Genomic DNA, 7,297 nt, shown 5'->3' with positions numbered 1-7,297 from the left:
GGGGAGATATCAGTCTGACATGGGACTGTCACACACAGCCCTCCAATTGACATGGTTTTCAGACAGGGTTGGTTCATTGGAACATTTGTTTAATCTTGTCCCAATTCCACCTAAAGCAACAGCACGTGGTGTCAAAAAAAATTATATTATTTCAAGTACCAAATCCACGCATCAGTTTAAACATCTATGTTTTAAACGAATACGTTTTCAATGTAACTACACAGAAAAAGAAAAATTAGCATTAATCTAATGTAAATAAACTAGGTAACAGTAGGTTTAATTGGTTTACCTACATGTGACAGATTGATTAATTGGATGTCTCATAGTATATTGAATGTTTTAGTGAAGAAGAACTGAAACATTCTTAGATTCAATTTGTTTGTACAGTGATTGGCTGGAATGGAGAAATTAAGAATTTTTTTGCATAAACTAACTAAGCTTTTATTTGTGCTTCATACTGAGCTCATTTGCCGGTTCGAATCCTAGTCTGTCGAGATGCCACTCCGTCCCCCAGGCGCCTGTCATGGCTGGCCAATGCTCACCAAGGGCGATGGGTTCAAAGCAGAGGACATGTTTCATTGTGTGTACCTCGTGCTGTGTTTCACGATGACAATCACATGACTTTCCCTTTATCACGTTTATGGTCACAACATAACTGTACCAGCTACTGCCTGCATGATGCTGCTTAGGAACAGCTAGATCAGATGGAACGTTATCATGCATTTATTTCCTAACAGTCACAAATTAACATTAAAAGGTGAGGTACAATCCCAAATGACAAACAAGTGGGGGTTGGCCAATATCTCACAGGGTAGCACATTTGTTATAGGTTAATTAGACCTTAACCCCTCACTCATGGAAAAAACACAATTCATTAAAAAGGGAATAAATTGCAGTCAAGCCCGGTTCTGATGGGGTTGTCTCTTTGATAAAGACCACAGTTCTGTTCTTGTTTTGTTGTGGGAACAAAGAGGAGAACATTGTGATTTGAACAATGGGCCCTACTGAATAATACAACACAACTTAATTCCATCTGACAAAAATGACAAATGCGTGTCCTTCAGTGTCACACAAATGATTCTGGGGTTGGATCGTGAAAAAGTAGATTACAGCAAATAACAAATGGTAAATTACATATTTGCACAATTTAATAATGGTCAAATTATAACCCTGTCTTTACTCTGGACTTACTCACATTATTTCTCTTCATTATCAGCACGGCTTATTGTTCTTCAGCTGCTTAATAATGACATGAATCAAACTAGGTGATTACAGGAAGACAGTAAAACATGTACCCATCTGCCCGAACCTCAAATGAGCTGCATACTAATGTCTGCCAGCCACTGCGTTCGATTTTAATCAAGAGATAAGCACACAGAGAACAGGGTCACCTAAATCAGATCACTGTCGACTTTAATGGCCTTACGTGATTGTGAATTAATGGAGATGTGGTGCATGCAAGTCAGACCAAGTTGCAAAGTTTAACGTGAGGAGAAGGTCAGAAGCAGGAGGTTTGGACAAGAAAGTTACCAGATTCTTCTAAACTTTCTGACTGTGTTCAGTGAGCTCGACTGACACTCACACAAAAACTCACACCCACCACCCCTCCAAAATGTTCTCATTGTCATGGTGCAGTGATTCTGCAACACCTCTTAGCAGGAGCCTGGTGTCCACACTTCTCCATCACTTGAGCACTAACGGGGAGGACGGAGCACTCCAAAGTGTCAAAGTTGTGTGGAGAATTCTGCTCCCCGGGTGACAGCAAACACCCAGACGTTATGAACAGATCCCACAGTCCCTCAGGGTGTCATTATGCTGAGCCTAAGCTGCTCGTATGAAGAAAGACAAAAAGTGAGGGGATGAAGTGGCTATGAATTAATTGACAGGCCATTTTAGTTAGAAAACCTAATTAAAATATTCACACAACAGCATATAACAAACAGACTTAGGTCATGTAAAAAACAATCACATTGGCCAGCACGCTAACCAGCTCGCAAAGGTCAGTCCTGTCATGCAATACCACCGAGTACCTCAGGGGGGAGGGTTACTGCAGCAGCAAGCGTTACAGAATCAGTAACTCTCTCCGACTAGGTGAGAGATGCTCGTCCGTGCACTTTTATAAAAGCAGTGAACACGTTCAACGAATACAAATGTAACACGGCTCTTTGTTTGTCCATGTAGTGTCAGTTGTGCTTGATGGCGTCCTTGAACACATTTTGTGGGAGGGAGCTGATAGAAATGCATGTTGAGAGTTTTTATCACATTTGCGCTGAATGCTGTTTTATTGCAATCTGAAGGTAATTATTACTGATGTGATTCTTAGTGTAAAATAATAATAAAAAAAAAAATAGGATATTAAAGTGAAGTGATTGACGTTGTGAAACACAGCAGCACAGCACACGGTGACACAACAAAATGTGTCCTCTGCTTTTAACCACCCTTGGTTAACCACCCTTGGTGAAAAGTGAAAGTTAAGTGATTGTCACACGTGATACACAGCAGCACAACACACAGTGCACACAGTGAAATTTGTCCTCTGCATTTAACCCATCACCCTGAGTGAGCAGTGGGCAGCCATGACAGGCGCCCGGGGAGCAGTGTGTGGGGACGGTGCTTTGCTCAGTGGCACCTCAGTGGTACCTTAGCAGATCGGGATTCGAACCAGCAACCTTCTGATTAAGGGGCCGCTTCCTTAACCGCTAGGCCACCACTGCCCAGTGAGCAGTGAGCAGTGAGCAGCCATGACAGGCGCCCGGGGAGCAGTGTGTGGGGACGGTGCTTTGCTCAGTGGCACGTTGATGGTTTGTTATTCGTACCGACAACCTTCTGATTACGGGGCCGCTTAACATGTTAATTCATTTGAACTTTGTCAACCTTCTTATAGCCTTTGGCATCAAATGTTTTTTTCCATGTTGCAAAAAATAAATACTACTATATATATTATATCTTTTTTTTTTTTCTTCCAGAGACACAACATATCATAGTTACACATTAGTTAAACATATTTTCATCTGACATGCTCCTTTTACACCAGCACTGTACATGAAAGCCTATAAAGTCACATGCATTTTAATTTATTAAGCAGCATGTTAATAAATTTAATATAATGTATAAATTAAGATGATTAAAATGTAAAAGAGCAATTAACATGCATATATTTAGCAGCATAACAACATTTTAATTCTCAACTTCATAATTTAGATTTTTCAGCTATTTGCCAGCACTAAGCTATGTTGCCAACACCAGTGTCACTGGACTGAATGGGAATTGAAAGTCATTAGAAAAATGGCATGAGGTGTGAATCTCACCTCACAGCCTGAATCTGGAGCAGGAAACTTCTTAAGAAACTGAACACTATCAGGGAGTGACAGGCAGCGCTTCATGTTGAGGTCTTAATTGCATTTCACAGTAATCCTCTGGCACGTTGGTGATGAGGGTGACGGAGTAGTCCTTAGTGAAGGATAATCACCTGACTGATAAAAACTGCCTGTCTCTGCGTTCTTACACTGATATGACAGAGAATTAGCTGCCCGGCACTGATGCTACTGTCACGACTGGGGGGGGAATCTAAGCATCACACGTAAACTGCATGAACAATTTTCAAATTCCACAGCAAAAGATACAAAAAATGTCGAAAAATCACCATCAGTGAGCACATTTCATGAAGTAACTGCATTAATGAAATCCATTTAGTGAAAAATAAAGAACAATTGTAGTCCATGGTAAAGATTGCAGAGGTGTTACCTGGTTATCCCAAGTTATCCCAAAGCAAGTGTTCCACTCAATGCTGATCAAGCATTACATTTCCCTTGGAAAAAGCGAAGGAACGCACTGTGCTTGTTTAGCTCCAGTGATGTGATCTGCCAGACAGGTTTATGTCCCTTTAATGATGTATTGGGTTCTAGGCTAAAATGAGCGGGGGCAATGCATCGAGATGCCTGACTGACTTGACATGTCTGATGCAGTGTGCAGGTATTGTATGAGAGGGAGTGGAATAGTGTTGGATAGCAGGGTGCTCTGGCGTGCTGTGGCTGCCAGCATTAGGCTGACAATAGAGATGCCTTGGAAGCAGAATGTATTCAGTGAGAAATCTAGCCGGGTGGCGGCATTCAGCAAGCAGGGAGGCAGCAGACACCTTCCACAGCCTTGACCTGAGAAGGCTGAGGAGGTCAGAGCAAAATGTGGCGTGGTTTGAAAACATTTTATGACTAGAAACCAATACTTCAATAATACTTAAACCATACTGTTTCATTGAGAGGAGAATTTGCCTTGAAATTAGAGTACTAAAGAATGTATGGCCACAGTCAGAGGTCACGGCCCGAGATCAATGCTTTTATGGGCTGCATTTCCCATCTAAGCATCTAAGGTCTGAGTAGTTGTAAGATTGTAAATTAATTCTACATAAGAGTGCTTGTAGATTAACATAAAGGCCTTCAATCGGGTTAATGTCAAATAAATTCTTGACCAAGTAACTAGCTGGAAATTAAGACTCATAGAACTCAGCGCAGACATATTGTAGAAAAGGCAAAAGGAACATGTACACTGTAGTATAGAGATCTAGGGTGGGTAGCCTAAATAGCATAATGTCAAAAATTCATAATAATGCTGACATGTATGTAACATATATGTAACACAATAGTATTACAATTTTGTTTTAAAATTGTATTCAAAATGGTTTTCAATTGTAATATTGACAAATTGTCTCAGAATACTGAGTTTCTCATTATTTTTTGATACTATAATCCTTCAGAGAAGAACAGGATTTTTAATTATGTCATTGACTGAAATGCGCTACCATATTAATCATGATATAAGCCACATGCCCTGTATGTGATCTATTGCTCGTAATAAGCACCTCTTATATGCAGATTACGAAATCTTGTGAAATCCCTTGTAACCCCCAAGGGTCATCATTATTGGGAAACATGGCCCTGTTATGTTATTTCATCAGTTTTCTGCTGATGTTTGCTACGATGCATGAACCACTCAGTGGACCAAAAATAAATTGCTCAGCACCACAACTACAGCAGACTGTCACACTTGTTAGTGGTGATGCTTCTTGTTGATTGACAGGTCAAAGGTCATGCAAAATTGAGCAGGCTGAATGGCTCGTCCTTTAAAACTAGCTGTCAGTACTTTATTAATTTTATTTTCGAGGCGGTTGGGTTCTGCCTGCATGCTGCAACGAGATAATGAAATAAAAACTCGACCGACTCTGCTTAAACAGGCAACCGGGGTGGAACAAATGGCAGTTAGCTGCGGATGAAATAGAGCTGCATCAGACAATGAGGCATCTGGCTGAAAGGGAAAAGGAAAATGTCAAATGCTGTTCTAGCACTAAATCTTGAATAAAGGGCAGGGTTAGAGATTAAAAGAGAATCCTGGTAATGCGTGGCTTTCCTCCCTTTATAGAAATGCAATACTTTTTGAGGTTTACTTATTCATAACAAATTTTTTGGCTTAAACACAAGCAGAAATTTACAATCGTGTATGGGGAACCATATCATTTTTCTCATGAAAATGTTTTGATTTAACAACTCAATGAAAATGAAAATTTAATAACTTCAACGAAAAAAGTCTGCAAGTCTAAAACTAGAGTTTATGTAAATTAACCACGATTACAGCATAACTTACAATCAAGCAAATTACAACATGCAACTTTCAGTTAAACTTTCTGGGTGCCTATTTTATTGAACCTGATGTTGAGCCTGGACAGCCTTGTAGGGCTAAGAATGTTTTGGTGGACACCAAGACATTGTCACATGTGATTGTCACATGTGATACACAGCAGCACAGCACACAGTGCACACAGTGAAATTTGTCCTCTGCATTTAACCCATCACCCTGAGTGAGCAGTGGGCAGCCATGACAAGCGCCCGGGGAGCAGTGTGTGGGGACGGTGCTTTGCTCAGTGGCACCTCAGTGGCACCTTGCCGGCTCGGGATTCGAACCAGCAACCTTCTGATTACAGGGCCGCTTCCTTAACCGCTAGGCCACCACTGCCCTCACTGTCTGATTGACAATGATGTGTGCAATGGGATTCTGCTGCTACCGTCTAAAATTTTTTTATCTTATGCAGAGGTTTTACTGTATTATGATTAGTTAAATTGTTACTAATATTTTTTTTTTATCATAATCTTTTTGAGGTAATAAACACAGGCTCAGATTGATTTGTGCACTTAGGGTGGATTGATAGAATTTTAAAATGGACCACATAGGAGCTCCATGGAAAACCAGCTTCAGCTTGCCTCCAGAGATGCATGGCAAGCAGATCCCTGAAGGATATTGTTTCATTCATATATTACTAATTTTCATTCAGTCTTTAAAAATGTCATGTCGTCATTTTGATGGCAACCATTTCATGGCCATATACCATATATTAAATGTGTTTTTCTCATTGAAGCAGCTGTATACAAGTTTTCCATTTAAATATCACCGCCTAAAACTAGTAGGTGACCAGTTTTTGTGGCTCTCTGCATCACATTACCCACTTTCTGCAGCTCCATGTGATGGATATCGCCTTCGGTTGGGTACAACAACTGCAGTCGGGCCTCTAACCAGCGGCGCGTACAGCAGGTAACGATAATGATAATGAACTGTTGAACCCTGTTCACTCTTTAATTAGTTAACGGCGTTTACCTATACGGCGAGTTGCACCGAGGAGCGTATTTAAGGCTCACGGCCCTGCAATAGATTTTTTTATGAGCTGCATTGCACTTGCTCCTGAAACACTAACCATTTTTTTATTTTTTTTTTACAGCTAATCGGCCATTAGAGGACTTTGTAGCATCACGTTAATTAAGGAGTCCCGATTCCGTTTCAATGTAAAGAGCAGCTGTGTGCTCACTCGAGTGCAGTTCAAGAGCACAATAGATCCACATGCTGTTGTCCCTGTGTTTTGTACGGTGGGCTTGTCTTTTTTTCATTATTAGTTTTTTCTTTTTTACTTCATCGCTTGCCTCGCATTTAAGTGAAACCAAAGCCTGGAACTGCCACGCTAATGTCACAAGGCATTTATCTGTGGTGCAATTGCCCAGTTAAAAAAAAAAACACGTACATTTGTACTACTAATTATGCAACTTTCCAGTTGCCGATAGCACAGTACCAAGAATGTCGGCCTTCTGACATAAGTCAGTGGAGGCGAGTGGTCTGCAGGGGCTCGGTGGACCTTTGTTCCATTTCCTGGCTGAGTGCTCTCGCGCCATGTGATGCCTCTCTCTCTCTTTTTCTTCCTCCTCCTCCTCTCAACTGGTGCCTGACTCTTGCTTGACGTAACATTTGCATATAGGTCACTCCA

Source organism: Denticeps clupeoides, chromosome 9 (assembly GCF_900700375.1).
Source record: "Denticeps clupeoides chromosome 9, fDenClu1.1, whole genome shotgun sequence".
Classification (NCBI taxonomy): Eukaryota; Metazoa; Chordata; class Actinopteri; order Clupeiformes; family Denticipitidae; genus Denticeps; species Denticeps clupeoides.
The sequence above is the reverse complement of the archived record's forward strand: the minus strand, read 5'-3'. Positions refer to the sequence as shown.